A 19,727-nucleotide genomic window follows, 5' to 3' on the forward strand; every position below is an offset into this window, starting at 1 on the left:
TCATTAAAGCTACCCAAGATGAAGGCAGGTCTTTGAAGTGGGAAAGGGTGAATCAGGGCCCAGAGCAAGGGCTGGAAAATAGGGGGGCAGCATGAAAGAGCATCAAAGGCTGGGGGCTTTGTTCAAGGGCACAGGATCCATGGTATCCAGGGGTATAGGGGGGCGGCTGGAGAATGAGCGGCACCCCCCAGTGGCTGTGGGGAAGCTGTGGTGGGAGGGGGCAGGTTAACAAAGCAGATGGAAGAAGAGGCGAGCATGTTTCTATGGGGATGGTGCCTGTGGTGGGAGGATTGCAGAGGGGAGCAGGTGAGGAGATATGAGACTTCACTGGATGGGAGGGTAAGATGGGGCAGCCAAGGGTGTGAGGGTGGGAGGCTGGGAGGCTGGGCAAGCCCCAAAGCATTACAGGGCCTCTGGATAGAGCCAGGACAGCAGGGGCCTCACTCATGCTCCAGACCTCAGCGGCTGCTTCGTAGGACCCATCTCCTATTAAGAAACCCCTGTACCACAACAGGTTCTTAGAGGGAGGGAGCCCTGGGCTCTCAGCGCACACCCAGGAGCCTCACACGTGAGAAAGCTCCAGAAGCATTTAGTGCTTTAAAAGGCCCACTGCTCGGCATGTTGGCCCCATTAGAGGGAACATTTTATCACAATGGAGGCACAAGTAGGTTGCCTGATGGTAATTGCTTTTCTAACCCATAGAGAAAATGCATCACAAACCCACCACAATTAAGTAAAGTGGTCACATTCCTCTTTTTTTGATTTAGAGCTATTTAGAAATATTAGCAGCTGACTTTGCTTCCAGGTTTTTTCCCCTCAGCTGAACTTTTTTTTCTTCTGAATCCCATTAAATAATCTAAGTGCTCTAGGAGGGAAGAATGAAAAGATGTTTGCGTTTCCAGCTCTGCAGCCAACCATTGCTCAAATAATACCCTCAATGCGTAACCTGGGAGTTTAATATCCCCAAATATTTATAATTATGCAGAAATAGCCCTAAAAAATGTTCAGCTTACTCACAGCTGGATAATTATCAGCATCCAACGTTCACAAACTCAGAGCTGCTTCTCAAAGTTCGGTGGTGTCCCTCTGCCACCCAAGGCATTCTGGGTACGTGGAATCAGTGGGCAGATCCCTAAAGGGGCAAGGAGACGGCCTGTAGAGCTCCGGCTTTCCCTAGCACCTTGCAGCCCCCTCCCCTGCTAGGCTTGACCTCCCTTTTCTTCTCCCAGAGCATGAAATGTCCAGACGTGGAACACAAATGGTGCCCGGCCCCACTGGTCATGAGGAAGAGCCAGTGTTTTCTACAAACACACACAAAAGGAGGACTCAGTCATTCCCAAGAAATCCTTTAGTCAACTCATGGATGAAGTCCCACATCCAGGAGTGTCCCATGGAGTCTCAGATGCTGCCCGAAAAAGGGTGCCGTGATCAGATAAGCATGGGAAACTCTGCACACTCTATGGCCCTTTGGAGAGGCACAATGCACACCTCTATTAATACATGTCCCCTTTCCTATCGTCTCCCCTGCTGCTCTCTCTGCTCCAAGCACATTTCCAGAAGAATATCAAGAAAACTATTTTCCCTGCATAATTACCCACCTCCTCCCCACCCACCTACACACATCTTTCCTGCTTTGAAGTGGCAGCTGCTCTGATTTCTTTAAGGGGACTGCACTCTGCATTTACCAGTCAGGTGGAGTTAAATTGAGGGAGCGCCAGACAGGCTTGGGGGGAGGGACCTCGGCACCAGCCTTCCCCTCACCAGACCTGCTGCCCCTTGGCTTCTCTGTCTGCAATGAGGGCCATTTCCCACCTCCCCTGGGCTGGGGGTGCAAGGCTGTCGCTCCCTGAATGGGTCACCAACCAGCTGCCTGGTCTCCTTCCCTTGAACAAGGAATCCTCAGTCATAACCTTGCAACCTGATTGGAAATTTCTCTTTAGTGAGATCAGCTAGCATGCTCTCAGCTGGAGGTTACAGAAAACCCAACCCAAACTACAATAGAGTGCGTTGGCTCATGTAACCTCAGAGTCCAGAGGTGGCCGAGGTTCAAGCCGAGCAGGGCACTGGCTCCACCACTCTGGAATTCTCTCAGGCCTGTCTGCCTCTGGCTCTGGACCTCATCCCCACACTCAAGGACACAAGTGGGTCACACTCAAGGACACAAATGGGTCAAAGCTGCTCCAAACCCATGTCCCCCATGTCCGTGCTCTGACCATCCAGAAGAGTCAGTAGGTCTTTCTCCAGATATCAAGAAAACATGTCGCAGGGGCCCTTCAAAAGTTCCCCTGGTCTGGTTGACCCAGCTTGGGTCTGAGGTCCATCTGTTAGCCAATCACTGTGGCCAGGTGGACGGGTGTGCTGACTGGCTTCACTCAATCAAGGCCCACACCTGCAGCTGGGGGAGGCTGGGAAGTCCACAGGCTGCTGGGGGAAGGATGGGCATCCAAATAAAATGTGGAATAGGGCACCAAGGGAAGGGAGAATGGATGTCAGAGGCCCACAGCGGCAAACATCCATTTCTCTGGGTAACTTGTAATCGAGTCCCCTCACCTTATCTCTCTGAGAAGCAAAGATGAACCTCTTTCTCTGTGCACCTCAATAAAGAGCTTTCCAAGTAGGGACCTTGCCTGTCTTGTGTCCCTGGCGTCTAGAACACTGGCTGGCCAACCAGGTGCTCCACCAGTATTAGTGGGAGGAAGGGATCAAAGGGAGGGAGAAGCAAGGAAGCCAACTCCCCACTTGCTTGGTGCATTGGCTCTGGGGCTCTGGGTAAGTGGATGGACTGAGTCAGCCTTGGGATCAATGGAACTGGCTGGCTGGGGGTCCAGAGCCCAGAGTGACACATGCCCTTCTCCACAGGCCTCGCTTCCGAGATGGCCAGGAGGTGGGAGAGCTTTCACCGACCGAACTGTGTGTGCCTGGCATGTAAATATTCCACTACCCAGGTTGCAGGGACAATTCAGTGAAATTCTGGAAGCATTTGTGGAACATCTACTTAGGCCAGGTCCAGGAATGGGCAGTGCAGAGCCCAGAGCACGTGGACAAGGCACAGCTAGTCTGTGCCCTGTGGGTGTACAGCCTGATGGATACAGGTCACGATGAAGCCAGCACAAAATCAGTGGGAACTCCATCACCAGAGGTGGGAGGGGCCCCCTCACTGCGTCCTCTGTATCACCTCAGGCCTCTCGCTCAACAGCCAGGATGAGCCCCTAGGTGCCCTCATATAGTTGCTGGGTGTGCTGGACACTTTCCTTTTATAAACACATGATTTGTGACAAATCAATCCAAACCTGCATGTTTTCACCTTAGATGCTAAGGCTTAAAGGAAAGAGCACCTCCCTAATTTTCCTTATGAGGAAGTTGGTACCTTGGACAGAATGTTCAGCTTCCTTGAGAACTCTTATTAGTAAGATGAATAAATTTATTTCTTCAGTAAAATAATCTGTTGCTCCAAGTTTTTGAAAACTGCCTTAATCTCTATGCCTAATTCCAGAGTGGATGTGTGTTCAATGTCAAGGGTCAGTATAGACCCCAGGTCAAGTGTTGGGGCAGCAAGAAGGGATCCTGTGGCCTCGCAAAGCCAGCTCCCATTTGCCAAGAAACAAAAAGAGGAATAAAATAAGAGCCACGTGGAACCCTGTAAAATATGAGATGCAGTAGGGACTTCATTAATAACCTTCTCATGTAGTATGGAGCATGTCCAACATTTTTGTTGAAACTACCTGGCAGCCCTCCCCTGGGCTGACTCATCCAGTGAGACCCCCTAGAGCCCTTGGGTCTGGGAGTAGCTGCGTCACCTGAAAAGGGGCACTCTTGGGGTTGGGATCCATGGTGTTTGGTGGGAGTCCCCGTTAGTCACCCCTGGAGGGCACTGCTTCTCCCTCCCAAGCTATTCTGATTCAATCATCAGACTGAAATGTATTCATTCACCTTGCAAATGTGTGCTGGGCACATACCATGTTTCAAGTTCTGTTCTATGTGCTGGGTCTGAAATGCTGGGCTGCCTAATTCTCAGGACAGTCACACTGAAAAGGGTCTCCGTGTTCTCCCACCTTTTCTCAGCCCTAATGAGGAGGTGCGGCTGGGAAGAAGTGCCAAGGAAATTTCCAAGCAGGCTTCTCCCTGGGCAGACTGTGTTGTTAAAACACACGTGGGCTTTTCTCACTGACGTGTCAAGCAGGCAAGTGCATACCTGATGCCATCCACGTTCAAGGCTGCCTTACCAGACACTGGGAGAGCATCCCTGAATAAATCTCATAGGCTTTAGTGGGAAGAATCCCCAGTGACTCTCAAGTTCATCTCCCTTGTTTGATGGGTGAACAAACTGAGGTGAGGCCCAGGGAGGCTGGAGGTTTGCGGAGGAAGCCATTAAAGCAGGATGGGGACAGAGTGGTAAACTGAAAACCGAGTCCTGGACCCCTGATCCCCAGGGCAACATTCCTATCAGATGGATTAATTAGGGAAAAGCCCAATAGTATCTGCTGAGAGCAATGGAACTTGGGTGAACTGCCTGCACAGGGATAACTTCTTTCTGGGCATTATGTCATTTACAAGGGTGACCAACTCTCCTGGTTTGTCCACTACTGAGGGATTTCCCTGAAAGTGGGACTTTCGGTGTAAAAATGGAAAAGGCCCAAATGGGACAAATTCGTCACCCTACACTTAACCCTCTCAAAACCTTATGAAGGGGCTTCCCTGGTGGCACAGTGGTTAAGAACCTGCCTGCCAATGCAGGGGACACAGGTTTGAGCCCTGGTCCGGGAAGATCCCACATGCTGTAGAGCAACTAAGCCCGTGTGCCACAACTACTGGCCTGTGCTCTCAAGCCCGTGAGCCACAACTACTGAGCCCACATGCCACAACTACTGAAGCCCGTGCGCCTAGAGCCTGTGCTCTGCAACCAGAGAAGCCACTGCAATGAGAAACCCACGTACCGTACGAAGAGTAGCCTCCGCTCGATGCAACTAGAGAAAGCCCGCGTGCAGCAACAAAGATCCAACGCAGCCAAAAATAAACAAATAAATTTATAACAAAACAAAACAAAAAACCTTATGAAGGAGCCACTATTGCTGCTTCCATTTTAAGGATAAGAAAACCAAGGGTTAGAGATGTTTCATGACTTGTTGAAGGTCTCACAGCCAATGAATGAAAGAAGCAGCATTGGGACCCAGGAAATTCAACTTCAGAGCCCGCCAGCTTAATCACCAAGTTAAAACAGGGACCTTTCCTAAAAGATGAGGAATCTTGAAAAATTTGGTTTGTGAACATATGTTTTTGGGAGACTTTTTTCTGGAAAAAGAGTCTAAGGCACTCATCAGATTTTTAAAGGGGCTTAGGATCCCATAGAGGCTGAAGAGAAGGTCTGGGGGTGGCATAACAAAGGCTCACACGTCGAGCTAACTTCCCTTTTGCTCTGGAGATCCAAAGGGGCTCACCTGTAAGATCCGGCTTCGTGTGCAACCACAGGGAAACATAGACAGTGGGGGCTGTGCAATTCTGGACCGGTCCGGAGGAGTTGTGAAATCGCCTTCCCGGGAAGTGTTTGCAAAGGGGAGAGTCCCCCGTTCAGCTGCCATGACTCAAGCTTGACCTCCACATGGCTCTGGGGGGCTCTGGGGATGTAAGCCCTTGAGGGTCCAATCTGGGGAGGCCGGAAGCAGCTCCAAACTTTACCAGCTCAGCAAGGCCGCTTGCTTCTCCGTGTCCTCCCTGCTTTGGTCAGCTCAGCAACTAGCAGGGGGCTTTGGGATTCCACTGGGAAGGGCTTGTCTAGAATACACCATATAAGCTAATATTGATGGGGCAGGTGTTTACAATTTGAAGTACTGTGCTAAATGCTTTATGTGAAAGAAATTCATTTCTCATCACAGCCTTATGAGGTAGATACTATTATCATCCTCATTTTATAGGATAAACTGAGGCTCAAAGCTGCTAATGGACTTGCTGAGGTCACCCAGGTGGTAAGAACTGGCCCTGGGCTTTGAACCCAGGCAGTCTGATGCCAACCACCCCTCTACCAAACACTTGGCTCTTTGCTTCTCCTGCCATTACAGTCTGTGGCCTGGTAGACTACTCCTGCTCCCCCCCGTTGGCTGCCTAGGGGCACTCTGAATGTCCCTCCCCACAACCTGTACTTAGCCTGTTTGTGGAGCCCCTTGGGAGATACCACGGACATCAGCACGGTGACAGAGGTCAGCATATCTACATCAAGGATGGAAAGTGAGAGGAGAGAGAGAGAGAACGAGGCTTCCTCACCCCCACCTGTGTGCCACTCCCGAGGATGAACCTAGAGAAGACAGGACGAAGGGGCCCACAGCTACTCAGCCCTGCGTGGAAGCAGCGGGGCCTCACCTGCAGGAGGAGAAGGAAAGCTCTGGCTCTGGAGAGGAATGGCTCTCAGCCCACCTAGGCGACCCCTGATCCTTCCTCCCCACTGTGGCTGGGGAGTCGCTTTCCCACACGGCATCCAAATAAACATCCCATAAGCTATGGCTCTTCCTCAGTCCCAAATGTTCCCCCGAGCTCCAGACCTGCATATCCAGGGCTTCCATGCAGAGTTCTGTAGTTTGTTTGCTGCACAAGGGTGTGTGGCCAAGGGGACTCATGGGGCTGAGGTCCAGCTGTGCTCAGCTCACCCAACCATGTGCCCTGGTAGGAGGCTACATTTGCCTGAAGGAAAGGATGCCCTTCTCTCATTTGCACAAAGGCACCATATGGGCTGGTAGAGGCCTTGCATTTATCTATCTGCCTCCTGACAGTTCCACTTAGTACCTGACAGGCATCTCAAACATTGCAGGACCAAGACTGATCCCTTGATTTCTGCACCCTTCAACCTGCTCCATCCTAGACTTCCCCTTTTCAATGATTGGCACCTTCATTCACCCAGTTACTCACACAAAACACTGGACTCTTCTCCTTTCATTGCCTCTCACATCCAAAGCAGCAGCAAGTCCTTCAGCTCCACCTTCAAGCTGGCCAGCTCCCCTGTCCTCCATAGCTCCCATCCAGGAAAAAGACCATCGTCTTTTGCCTGGACTGGTGCAGTAGACACCTATCATTTCACTGCCCTGCTTCAAACCCCCTGGGGGATTCCCCACATTCTTAGAAAGCTAACATCCAAACTTCTCACAGTGGCTTACAGATGCCTACAGAGTGTGGGCTCCACACTCACCCCCAAATCCCCAACAGAAGGGAGCTGGCCTGGGGTCTTCATAAAGGGATCCTGCCCAAGAGAGCTTCCTTCCAGGTGAGGGACAGTGACAGAAAGAGGCTGGTGTAGGTCACGAGCAGCCACTTGAGGAGGTGAACCCCATGCCAGAGAACTGTATTTGGAGGTTCCCAGTGGGGAGGGCATGAAGAGGAGCTCTGAGGAACCCATAACAGTGCCCAGCTGATAAAGATCCAGAAGTTATACATCAGTCACAGAGAAGGCCAGGATGTCAGGTCCCAGCTCCAGAGTCAAGAAAGTCCTTCTTAGGTCTCTTGCTTCTCTCTCCATCTCGCTCCCCAGCCCTAGTCCCTCCCCAAAGAGATGCACAACGCAGCAGCTAGGAAATGGAGGGTGAGCTGGAGCAAGAAAGAAAAGACAGGCACACCACAACCTCCTGTCCCCATTGCAGGCTTCTGTGGTGAGGTAGGAAGGGGTTTAAATAGGATAGATATTTGATTATGTGAGGGTGGCTGGAAAAGATTTGGAGTGTGCTTGAGAGCTTTTCCAACAGATGGAGGTGAGACTAGAGAGTAGAGGGGTTTACAAGAGGCCAAATCCAGCTCATTTTATAAACTGCATACAGGACAGTTGGAGATAGAAAATACAAGCCATGTCCAAGGAACAATTCATTCCATGCAGCTCTTATATGGAATATGCTGGGGACAGTTGTGGGAATGGTGATGAGTAGCAGGCAGGGACAGATCACATTGATCTAACAGGTCAGGTCAAGTAATCTGAAACGTACCCTGAGGACAGTAGGGAGCCATAGATGGTTGTAGGCAGGCAGTGCCATGCTCTGATTCATATGTTCTGAAGGTTATTCTGAGTGTGGAGATGGTCTGGAGGGGTCAAAACAGATGTCTATAGCCAGAACAAGGTCAAAGGAGGTGGAACTGGCAAGGAGCAGGTGGACTGGTGAGAAATTAAGGAAATGAAACTGGCAGCACAGGCTATCTTGGTCCTAGGGTCCCTTGCTACACCAATGAGTCACTGAGGCCTCGTGGGAGGAACTGAGCATCTACTGCATGCAGGCCCCAGACTGGGTCTTCCCATCTGTTCTCCCACCCAGTCCTCAAATGCCCCTTGAGGTGGGGATCATCATCCTCACGTGGTCAGTGAGGGGACTGGCTCAGAGAAGCCCAGTGACTTGTTGGAGGCCATACATCTGGGTAGTGAAGCAGCCAGGACTGGCCTCACTGCCAGCCCTGAGGTGGGGATCCTTCCTTTCCTGCCACTCACAGGGGGAGGGCAGTCTCAGGTGACTGTCTATTCACAGAGGGACAGAGCAGGGCCAGGGCAGGTCTGAGCCACAGGGGACTGCAAAGTGCCAGGCAGGGTTCTAAATGTTTCCCACTTAACTCATTTAACTTTCTCAGTGGTCCTTGGTGTAAGTTACTGTTATTATCTACACTTTACAGATGAGTAAACAGAGGAACAGAGAGATTCTGTAACTTGCCTAAGATCACACAACACCTGGTAACTGGCCAGGCTGGGGCTTGAACGCGGGTGGTCTGACTCAAGTGCACAACAGCGTCCCCACAGCCACCCATTCCTCCAAAGCCCCTCCGGAGTCCTCCGCTGCCTGTATGCTCTCCCCAGCTTTCCTACTTCACAAGATGCTCCTACTCCCCTAGCAACTGCCTTGACTTGCTCAAGTGCCTCAGGCAGGGGCCTATGGATGGACCTTCCCTGTCTACTTGGCCTGAGGGGAGTCAAGCCAGACCTCTGGGGTGGAGAATGAGCACCCCTGCAGGCATGACCCACAGGAGGTCAGATGAGGGCTGAGACCTGGGCCCACTGGCGCCCCTCCCACCACAGCCTCGCCATGTGCACAGACCACAGACCACAGAGACACCGAACCCTTTGTTCCACCCAGCTTAAAATAAGTCAAGCCTTGTTCCACAGTGAGAAATGCCAGGCCAGGCCACCCTCCTAAAATGGACTCCTGCATAGAGAGCTCTGTGGCTGCAACTCAGTGACCCACTATGATCACCTTAACTCCTGCCTCTCCATGGGGGACTGCTGGACAGTTCCCATTCCAGATAGGATCGCTCTTCTCATCTTCGCCTGGTCACTCTGGGCTCCTCTCCCTCCAGTGGAAGTAGTAACTACAAAAAAGGGGGAAAAAAAAAAAAAAAAGAAACCAGAGGCTTCCCTGGTGGTGCAGTGGTTGAGAGTCCACCTGCCGATGCAGGGGACACGGGTTCATGCCCCGGTCTGAGAAGATCCCACATGCCGCGGAGCGGCTGGGCCCGTGAGCCATGGCCGATGAGCCTGCGCTTCCGGAGCCTGTGCTCCGCAACGGGAGAGGCCACAACAGTGAGAGGCCCGCGTAACGCAAAAAAAAAAAAGGGGGGGTGGGGAGGGGCAGTGGTTCCCTGGGCTCCAAAAGGCATGGGGACAGGGGTCTTGGGCCCTAGGGCAGGCCAGAACTGGGCCTCAGCCTCTCCTGCTACTAAGCTGTCCATTGGCATCTCTAAGGAGACTGTGCATCCCAGCCCACCAGGAGGCTAAGCCAGCTTGTTACCCCATTTTAAAGGTAAGGCCTAGAGAGGCAGGACCTACCCAAGGATGGCCAGGGAGCCAATAGGAAAGCAAGAGTTCAAGCTCCAGCCAGTTCCTATAGGTGCGGGCGCCCTGCCCCATGAACACCCCATAACCATGCCAGAGAGAGGCCATGTCTTGTTCTGACGCCCTAGGACACCCCAGCCATGCCACCAAGGCAGTGAACACAAAGCCTGCCATTCTCCCTGGCAGTTTTTCCTAACCACAACACCACGATTTTCCCTGTCATTTATTTTTCCACTCATACACATGAAGAGAACATAAAGAAAATATAATAAAAGAGCTCCTCAATTAGGGATGGTCCACAATGGCAAAGAAGTTTAACTATAAATAGAAGACATCTGACCTCTCCAAAATGCCTCTGGGATGGTCTGATTAGGCAGAGGCTTGCACCCTCTAATTAAGCAGCCCCTCCATCCTACCTCGGGCCCTGGGAGGCAGCTGGGTGGGGGGCACCTATGGGGTATGTTGCACAGACACACTTTTGGGGCGGGGGTTTTGGCAACCATCTACTGTGCGCATTTTCTCTGCTAGGGCAGGAGGCTGAGGGTAGATCTGGGGGCAGATTGTGGACAGGGGTCACTTTAGCTTGGACAAGATGCCTGGCCACTCTCTCAGGACACATTCTTAGACATGGACGATGGATGTTCAAGGGGATTCAGAAGCAGCTGGTTTAGCACCCTTGACAGCTGATCTTCCTTGGGTATTTACCAGGCCCAGCACTCCCTGCACACGATCTCATTTAATCCTCACAAGAACTCTGTGCCGTAGTATTATGATTGCCTTATTTTACAGATGAGGCACAGAGAGGTTAAGCAACTTGCCCAGGGTCACACAGCAGGTAAGAGGTAGAGACAGCGTTTGAACCCAGGAAGCTGTCTCCAGTGCCTGTGGGTCTAACCACAACATGACACTGCTTCCCCGAGAGGGCTGGGGAAAAGACCTACGTCAGTTTGGAGAGGGGTCTCCGATAGAAGGCCATCTGGCTTTGGCCTCAGACCCATCTGGTTTGACAGGACCTGGATAAGAAAAGAGATGAGTAATATACTGGCTATGGTATAGGATGACAGGGAGTCAGGAGAGAGAGAGGAAGGGAGGGACGGCTGACATGAGGGAGGATGTTCATAACCCTCAGAGTTACCTGGCAGGAGTTACAAGTTGCATCCATTAGAATGCAACACACCTAGAGGAGCTGGGAAACAGATCCTCAGAAACAGGATCCCACATGGAGGGAAGGCTGTGCCATGTCCTAACAGCAGTGCATGCAGCAGGTACCCATCAAAGGGGGTAGTTAGAGAGGTTCACATACTAGAAGCTGGCCCAGGGTCACAGGGGCCCAGGGTCAGCAGGTACTGGGTGCTACGGGGCCTCTGGGTTGAAGACATCAGGGCCACAGATACCCTAGGCTGCATATCCTCAAGTTCATGGGCCTCTAGAGTACCTAAGTTTAAAGGTCCCCAGGCCTTTGAAGGCACCCAGGGCCACAGATCCTGGCTCCTGGCCGATGCCTTCCTCTACCTCCCACCTCCCTAGCCAGAGAATCATCCCAGTGGTTACAAATGGGTTTGTGGTCACAGTGTCTGAGGGCAGCGGGGCTCTGCCAGGTGGGGATGGTCCAGCTCAGCAGCAAGATGCCTAGCATAAACAGGGGCCCCAAGGGACTTCCCTGGTGGTCTAGTGGTTTAAGACTCAATGCTCCCAATGCAGGGGGCGGGGTTCGATCCCTGGTCAGGGAACTAGATCTCGCATGCTGCAACTAAAGATCCCGCATGCCGCAATGAAGATCTCGCATGTGCCAAAGAAAATCCCACGTGCCGTAACTAAGACCTGGCACAGCCAAATAAATAAATAAATATATTAAAAAAGAAAAAACGGGCCACAGAGGCTGGTGTGAGGTACTCTTGGGTGGGTGGCCCAAAGGATCAGATAGTCTGAGGATCCATCCCTGGGAGGACAGCACCAGAACAAAGGAGGAGAGAGGCTGTGCCATGTGGCCTTGGGAGAACCCAGGGCCCACTGGGGGAGGGTGTTTGAGGGGGTCAGGAAGGAGTCACTGTCAGGAAAGACCTGAGCTAAGGCAACATGGAATGGTTTGACGCCCACAGGCTGCGCTGGGCTGAGGGCAGAGCCAGTCCTCTGCTCAGGGCCCCACAGCCCTGGCTACACTCCATCCTATCAGGCACATTGAACACAGAAAGGACAGCCACCTGGGAAGGTAGCCAGAGGATACTGGTATCCTCACCAGAGTCCTGAGATTTGTAGAAAAGGAAATGCTCAACCTTCTTTAGGCCTGGAGGGACAATCGCCAAGACTGCTGTGGCAGGTCTGCTTGGTTACCCTCTGAAGACCCCTGTCAGGAGCCTGGCCACAGTGCTCAGCGTGGCCATCCTGGAGCCCTGGACCAGTCCAGACCACTCGGACCCTAGGCGTGGCATGGAAAGCAAGACAAGGGGCCATGAAAGACAGCTTCAGCCTGGCCTCGACACCCTGGGACCAGCCTCTCCAGGGATATAAGTCAGTGATAAGGCTGGCTTCTTTCTCCTGCGTAATGTGCTGGCACTAATAAAGCCACTGCTGTGCAGATTTACAGAACCTCTGATTTCACAGACACTGAGGGCCTTGCAAGTATTAATTAAGGCTCAAAACCCCTGGAGCCTGGGACAGATTCTCATTAACCTAATTCAGCAGAGGCTACAACTGCTTCCATTCTACAGCCCCATGGATGTGGCAATAGCTCCAGCCCTGGAAGCTGGGCTGGCAGGGCTCCCTCCCCATGTCACAGGGTGGCAGGGCAGAGGAGGCTCTGGGCTCCTGATGACTTTGTGACACTCATGTCAGAGCCAGGTTTAGATGAGACAGACCCCAGCTTCTACTAGAGTAGCCGATACAGAAAGGATTTCCCTCCTTTTGGCTTTTTAAAAAACAACATTCCCTGGCAGTCCAGTGGTTAGGACTCTGCACTTGCACTGCCGGGGCGCCGGTTCAATGGCTGGTTGGGGAACTAAGATCTCACAAGCCAAGCGTTGCACCCAAAAACAACAAAAAAACACACAACAGCTTTGAGATATGTCACATACCATATACTTCACCCATTGAAAGAGTTCAATTCAATGTTCTCTAGTATATTCGCAGAGCTGTGCATCCATGACCACAACCAATTTTAGAACATTTTCATGACCACATTTTACTACCACAAAAGGAAACCCGCACCCCTTGTCCATGGCCCCTATTTTCCCAGCATCCTCCCCAGCCCTAGACAACCACTAATCTACTTTGTGTCTCTATAGATTTGCCTATTCTGGCTTGTTTTTATTTTTATTGTGGTAAAATATGCATAACATAAAATTTATCATTTTAACCATTTTTAAGTATCCAGTTCAGTGGCATTAAGTACATTCACATTGTAGTGCAACCATCACCACTATCCATCTCCGGAACTTTTTCATCTTTCCAAACTGAAACTCTACACCCATTAGACAATAACTCCCCATCCTCCTTCCTCCCAGCCCCACTGTAACCACTATTCTACCTTCTGTCTCTATGAATTTCTACTCTAGGTACCTCATATAAGTGGAACCATATACAATAATTGTCTTTTTGTGTCTTGCTTATTTCACTTAGTGTGATGTTTTCAAGTTTCATTCTGGCTTGTTTATTTATGAAATATTTAAACTAAAAGTAGAGAAAACAATATGCAACACAGCCCCTTTATTTAACTCATATATCTCTGATTTGTTAAATGTGTTTGTTAGCTAGCCTCTTGCCATATTTGCTTTCTTTGTCTCTTTTTTTTTATTCCCTTAATTTTTCTTTTCGCCTCTTTTTGCTATTGTCTTCCCCAGAGCTAATCCAGTTGTGAAGTTAGTATGTATCTTTCTTGTTCATGTTCTTATATTGTTATGACATAAGTTTATAACCATAACAATGCATGGTACTATTTTGAGTACTATTTTGTAAATGGTGTCAGATATTGTCCATCTTGTCATCTTATCCTCCACTCCACATTGTATCTTTGAGATGGAGCTGTGGTCTGGGCTGCTCTGGTTTGCTCATTTCTCCTGCTGTACAATGTTTCTGTGCATTGCGTACCCCACACTGGCTTTATTCAAGGGGTTCCTACATTTGGATTCTCACAAGAGTAGCCAGGGACGCTCCCATCTGAGCTGGGCAGACACAGACATGTTCCCAAGCAGAGGACGAGTCACCCAGCAAGAAAGCTGAACAAAGAAGTGGGTCCACAGCCTCCACAATCCAAACCAGCGCAGGCTCTGTGCTCAGAGCCATAAGGGGCATGGCCTGCCCTCCTGTGCAGGGTCAGCACCACAGAGAGGGAACAAGGGTATCATTCTTTGTTCTGTTACCTTAGTCTCTCTTTCTGGGTTGCAGACTTCCTTGAGAGGCTGACAAAGCTAGGATTTTCTCTCCCCATGAAAATGCACCCACAGAGAACCTTCAAGCTCACCTGCAGGCCCCCAGGGTTGGGCTCCAGCCACATCTTCCTACTGGCTTCTCTACACAACTCGGGGAGCCACCTGGCTTGAAGGTATTAGAGAGGATTGACTGGACATTGTGCTGCACCTGGTGGAGGCACTCAATAAATGCTTTCTGAGTGAGCAATCAAGTGAGTGGACGGATGAGAAAACACGCAGAGCCCCTGGCACAGTACCTAGTAGGTGCTCAGAAACAGTGGCTGTGATTAATGTGTGTGCGTGTGTGTGTGTGTTTTAAGTCAGGCTTAATGAAGTATCATTTACATACAGTAAAATCCACCTTTTGTAGTATACAGTTCTATGAGTCCTGATAAATGCATAGTCATGTGATCACCACCACAACCAATGTGTAAAGTATTTCTATCACCCTAAAAGGTTCCCTTGTGCCACTCTGTAGTCAACAGCCCTGTCCCACCCCACCCCCACCCCTAGGCCCTGGCAACCACTAATCTGTTTTCTGTCCCTATAATTTCGCTTTTTCCAAAATGTAAATGGAATCAACAATATGGAGCCTTTGAGAGTCTGGCTTCTTTCAATTAGCATAACACATTTGAGATTGATCTCTACTGTCACTCATATCAGTAGCTGATTTCTTTTTATTGCTGAGTAGCATCCCCCTGTATGGATGTATCACAGTTTGTTTATCCATTTGCCAGATGAAGGACATTTGGATTATCTGCCATTTGGGGCAATTATGAATAAGCCCACTATAAATGGTTGCATAAAGGTTTTTGGGTGAACCTAACTTAATTTCCCTTGTCTAAATATCTAGGAATTGGGATTTCTGGGTCATATGGTAAGTAGATGCTTAACTTTATAAAAAGATGCCGAAGTGTTTTCCAAACTGGCTGTGCCATTTTTCTTCCCTCCAATTATGCCTGAGAGTTCCAATTGCTTCACATCCTGACCAGCACTTGGTATTGTCAGTTTTTTCTTTTGACCATTCTAATAGGTGTGTGGTGGTATCTTCTTGTGACTTTAATCTGCTTTTCCCTCATGACTAATGATGTTGAGCTGACATGTTTTATTGCCAGTCAATCCTGTGGCATGTGGTGTGCGGGGCTGACCAGGCCTCTAGGTGCAGACACTGCTCCCCTGGAGTGCAGGGAGCACCCAGGCCACCATGAGGCCTGGGTGGGGACAGGAGACAGGCCCGGGGCTATGCCAAGAACCCCATTTTGCTCAAAATGAGTGGATACCTGCTGCTGCCCCATGTGATGGGCTCCTCACCTGTGATGGGCTGGCTAGCGGGGGTGGTAACTTGGGTCAGGCTGTGACAGGTGGTGCTGAGAATACCTCCAGCTACCCACAGTGGCCCCACTCGGGGCACAGATGCACTTGTGGTACCAGGAGTGAGAGTAAAGGATGGGGCAGAGCTGCCCATGGCAAAGGCTCATTCAGAGGTCCCACAGTTGCCTCCCGCGAGCTCCACTCCAAACCTGTCAGGAAAGAGGTGCTGCCTCATTTCATGTGTAGAGCTCCACAAATGGGGGTATCTGCTTCTGCACCCAAAATGGGCTCTCCAGTGGCTCCCAATCAGATCCTGTCACCCTGCTCCGGCACCCAGCTTCTGCTGCCTAGAGGCCCAAGGGAGGCTGCAGGTGGTAGGGCCTTAGCCTTTGCCTCACCGTCCAGAGACACCCTGACCCAGGTCTCCAGCCCCTCCCCCATTTTCCTGTCTCTTCCATTGACCACAGCCCCAAATGGTACCCCTAGTGAAGCACCTGCCTGGCCCCACCAGCCCAGCTCTCTGACCAGGGCTCCCATTGTTCATCTATCCTACCCATGTTGGCACATATTCCAGAGAGATGATCACCCCCTCAGGCTTCCTTTCCTGGGAGTCCTGGCGGCCTCCAGCCTCCACTGCAGGCCCTGCCCAACTGTCCATCTACTGGCCTGGGTCTTGCTCGTCTCCTACCTTCTTCCTCTGGCTGCCTCCCACCTTCCTCCTCTGGCTGCCTCCCGCACTGGCTGCCCACCCTGCCTGAGACTGGCACTGGGACAGGAGCAGATAAAGGCAGGAGGTCTGCAAGGGCTGATGCAGCAGGGAAGGCTTCCTGCAAGAGGTGGAGGACTGAGCTGGACCAGGGAGCAGGGGAGGTTTGGAAGAGGGAGGAAGGGATGGTCAAGGAGCAGGAGTAGAGGTACTGCTGGGGGTGATAAGGGCATGTGGGGAGAGGGTGGGAAAAGGGTCTGCCCACATCTGAAGGACCCAATGTCTGACTCTGGAGCAGCTTGGTGACCATCAGGAAGGCCAAGGTCTGTGGCTTACCCAGCCTGTTCATTTCTTCCCACCATCCCCCCAACCAGACCTGCTGGAGTCCCAGGTCACCCTCCCTCCCATGCTAATTGGTGGAAGGCCTGTGGGCTGAGGACCCATCTGTCTGGCCACTTGCTCCTCCCCTTCCATCACTCATTCAGCAGGCAGCCAGGGGCATCTCTTCTCCCCTGAGCAGGCAAGGCCTGAAGGACACAGAGAAAAGCCCAGAGGAAGATTTGTGAGGGTGACTTGTGCCTTGCGGCAGGGCCATGTCACTCTGGACTGTGTACCCTACATCTGCAGCTCCCAGGTGGCACCAGGAGGCCTGGGGGAGTGTTTGCTGCACAAATACAGCGCAAAGATCATAGCCTCCCTCCCCAGGGGCATGCCCTGCCCAGTTTTTCCGCATTCCTCCTCACTCACCCAAGGCAGGATGGCAGCCACCCTATGTGGGCTTCCTGGCAGTGCTGTGGAGATTTACAGGGTGCCCTCTCCTCCAAAGCTCCCAAGTCATCAGCAGGAATTCATGCCCTGGGTCCAGGGATGCCTAGCCTGTACGATCTGGCCTAGGGCCAAACACCTTATCACCAGGCCTCCTTCCCAGGGTTTCTCAGGCTGGCACCACCATGCTCTGGCCTTTACCATCGAACCAGGGGAGGTGTCACCCTAGACTGAGAATAACAACACCACTGGGCTCCTGCTGTGTGTGCCGGGCACCACCAGGCTCAGCACAAGCTTTATCTCCTGGCCCTGAGCCTCTCCTGCCCCCACCCTGCCCTGGGGCTCCTCACCTTTGTTCTCTGCACCTGGACCACTTTCCCCACTCCTGCTGCTGCTACCACTGCAATAGTCTGGTGGACAGCAAGGCCACATTCACCCAGTAGGCCTGACTGGGCAGGCTCTCTTCTCTCAATGGTTTAATGGGCAAGGACAGGAAGGCCCTACTGGTGGTGCCACAGGGCAGAAAACAGGCCAGTTCTGAGTCAGTGACCACTGGGGTACTGCAGCCCACAATGCCACACACAGAGGCCCCCCGGGAGCCCTCGGAGCTCAAGTGGACAAGCTTGGCCATATCTGGCCTGGGCCTCGACTCCTCTTCCTCTCTGAGCCTCCGTTTTTTTTTTCTTTCTTTTTTTTTTTTGGCCACACCACAAGGCATGTGGGATCTTAGTCCCCCGACCAGGGATCGATCCCCACCCCCTACAGTGGAAGCACGGAGTCTTAACCACTGGACCTCCAGGGAAGTCCTAGGCCTCTGTTTCATCTAACACCAAACTAACATCACCTCTAAGCACCCTCCCAGCTCTGATAAACTGAGATCCACTCACTGTCAACCTTCAGCATCAATCAGTCCACAAGTTGCAGCCCAAGCAGGAGAAGGAGGATGAACATCTTTGATCCGTCTTCTCAAACCCAGTTCAGAGGGTCTGTGCCCAGTGCCTCGACCCTCACAGGGTCCAGATTGAGGCCAAGGGAACACAGACACAAATACCAACTTGCAGCCCCTGTGATCAGGGTCCAGATCGGCTCAGAGGGGTGAAGTGCCTGTCTCCCATGGTCGCCCAGTGGGAGGTGGTGCAGGGGATTGGAACTCAGGACTCCCAGTTTCTCCTGCACCACACCAGTGCTCTTTCCTCTACACCAGACAAATGCAGCAGCCCCTGCCTACAGCCCCTCTCATCTCTCCTCTCTGCCCCCCGCCCACGCACACTATTTTGCAGGCGAACTCTGGTTACGATGAATGCCATTCTGAGGTCACCTGTGGATAGAGCTTTCAACAAGTCAGTCAAATGACAGAAACCTGCCTGGACAGTGCTGTACTCACTGTGAGTAACTAGAAAAAGGTCACCTGACGTCAAGGCTCAGTGATTGCAGCTGAGACCCAACTCCTTGGCAAGCATCAAGCTAAGACCTTTGACCTCCCCACCAGGCTCTGGCTTCTCCTTCCTTCCCCTCCCGCCCCAGAGGATGGGGTCTCCATGGGAAACTGAGGGCTTTCCTTCCCAGAAGTTCAAAGTTATGGTCCTTCACTGCCTTAGAAATTCCAGCAAGAAGGAATTGCAGGGCCCTTGTTTCACAGGTGACTAACTGGGCCTCCAGGAGTCAGTCCATGCTGAGAGCCATCAGACGTGAATCACTAACATCCTGCTGGACCGGGTGGACACCTGTGGTCCCCACCTTCACCTCAGTGAAGGATGGCTGCTCAGGCAGGAGGTGATGGATGGGTGGGTAGGGAGATGTGTGCCTTGGTTCACTCCTGAGCCAAATAGCCATCCCTCTATCCCTCCAACCATCCCTCCATTTATTTTTTCAGGCATGCAGTGTTTGGTGGGAGCCGGGAGAGAGCAATGTCACTGAAGCCATGAGAAGAAAGAGCTGGTGGCCATGGGGTGATGCTGACTCCTCTCTCCCTCACCCCCACATGTGTCTCTCCCTTGACCTCTCACCACCACTACCCACTCAGATCCCTCCTCGCCTCTTTCTAGTGACCTTCCTGCCCTTGGTCTGTCCACGCTCAAATCCATTTTCCGCATTGGCTGCCAGGGTTCCTTTCTAAAACACAATACCAACCACATCCCTTGGCAGGGACTGGAGGGTTTCACAACCTGACCCCAACCTACCTGACTCATCTCTGGTTCCAAAGAGGCAGTAATTAATATTGATGAATGAATGAATGAACAGCGCACTACAAACGCTGGCAGGGCTCCCTCACACCATACAAACATCAGGATTCAGAAAGGCTAGGCCCCAGCAGTGACCCGAGGGACATGGACATCAGCCTTGCCCTCTAGTCCTGGATGCTGCTCCACAGCTCCCTTCTGCAGGGAATGGACCTAGATCAGCAGTCTTGACCTGGATGGTCCCCAGGGCTCTAGAGAAGGAAGTCTGGCCAAGGGGCCACTTCCCAGGAATAGGGCTCTGATCCAGGGACCAGGCCTCTCCCACAACTGATTGGGGCCCCGACACCAGCTGAAATCATTTACTTATACAAAAATTAGTTTCTGTGAAAATTGGGCTGTAACTGTTGGACTGTGGCTCTTTAGGTCCAGAGGAATTTTCTCAAGTGCTGAGCTAGAGGTGCTTTAGTTCATTATCCTCAGGGCCTGCTCAATTCCTCCAGCCCCTGGGGCAGTATCATTGACCAACAAGCCTCCTAAGATGATGCCAAGTCTGACTCCATCTTCTGGAAGGATTTCCAGGA

General features: G+C 51.7%; 1 long non-coding RNA gene across 1 annotated transcript in view; it reads right to left on the reverse strand.

The window, feature by feature from the left end:
• Nucleotides 1-750: 750 nt before the first annotated feature.
• LOC114904075 overlaps nucleotides 751-19,727 on the reverse strand; it is a 56,680-nt gene continuing 37,703 nt past the window's right edge. The window contains exon 3 of the long non-coding RNA XR_003795845.1: nucleotides 751-1,132. This is a non-coding gene — a long non-coding RNA (uncharacterized LOC114904075). The remainder of the gene's footprint in view (nucleotides 1,133-19,727) is intronic.

The sequence above is a fragment of the Monodon monoceros genome, unplaced genomic scaffold (genome assembly GCF_005190385.1).
Source record: "Monodon monoceros isolate NGI ecotype Baffin Bay Population unplaced genomic scaffold, NGI_Narwhal_1 Super_Scaffold_10, whole genome shotgun sequence".
Taxonomy (NCBI): domain Eukaryota; kingdom Metazoa; phylum Chordata; class Mammalia; order Artiodactyla; family Monodontidae; genus Monodon; species Monodon monoceros.